Genomic DNA, 876 nt, shown 5'->3' on the forward strand with positions numbered 1-876 from the left:
ATCATGTCATGCCCTACCTGCACAGGTGTGCTGGCTACTCAAATGATCCAATTAAGGAGGCCATTTAGTCAGCAGCAGCAGAAGTCCTGTGCCTGGACGCTCCAACAGGGGCCAGACACAAGCAGAAGCAGAAGCAGCAGAAGCAGCAGCAGCACCACCTTTTGTTTTTTGGCTGCAGCAGCAGCAAGGCCCACAGGGCTGGCTAGCTGGCTAGCCAGCAAGCAGGTAGCAATGAAAGTAGGAATCTTTCTTTTTAACCCTGTAAGGGGGTGGTGCACTGTACCCGAAGATACTGCCATATCGGGTCAATGCATAGGGCGACGGAAGCAAGCTTCGAAATCGGCCCCCGTTCTCAAAAATCCATTTAATATATGGTCCCCAGATAGGGGACGTATCAGATATTAAACTGATAAGAACAGATACTACACTTGATCTTAGCCAAAAGGCCGAGAAGCGATAACCGTGAAAGGGGCGGGCCCAACAAGGTCCCCTTCATGGGCACTATCACTGCTTGCTGTCAGGGAGGCTGCCAGACAATTTTCCATGCACACTCTGGGCTGGGGGGCAGTCAACCACCAGTACACACAGCAGAACCTAAACCCATACCATTATTGCTAAGCAGCAAGACAGGGGCCCATTGCACTCCCACGGGGCCTTTTTAAATGCAATCCATAACCCGGATTTGCCAGGAACCCTTCTTACTCCTCCTACTTGCATGTGACACTGGGCTTAGGATCTGCATAGGAAACACACACACAAGCACACACCTACCTTTGTTGCCTGCAGATGCCTCCTTGGCTGTCCCCAAACGGTATCAAACCAACACCCACGGGAAGCTGTAAGCATAGAGGACATGCCTGCACCCCATTGGACTTA

The 876-nt window shown here is 51.5% G+C and overlaps 1 non-coding gene across 1 annotated transcript; it reads right to left on the reverse strand.

The window, feature by feature from the left end:
- Positions 1 to 267: 267 nt before the first annotated feature.
- On the reverse strand, positions 268 to 458 carry LOC130304675 (U2 spliceosomal RNA). Its single transcript, XR_008854407.1, has one exon. It is a non-coding gene; the product is annotated as a U2 spliceosomal RNA (small nuclear RNA).
- Between the last annotated feature and the right edge of the window lie 418 nt (positions 459 to 876).

This window comes from Hyla sarda, unplaced genomic scaffold (genome assembly GCF_029499605.1).
Source record: "Hyla sarda isolate aHylSar1 unplaced genomic scaffold, aHylSar1.hap1 scaffold_1288, whole genome shotgun sequence".
In the NCBI taxonomy this organism is placed as follows: Eukaryota; Metazoa; Chordata; class Amphibia; order Anura; family Hylidae; genus Hyla; species Hyla sarda.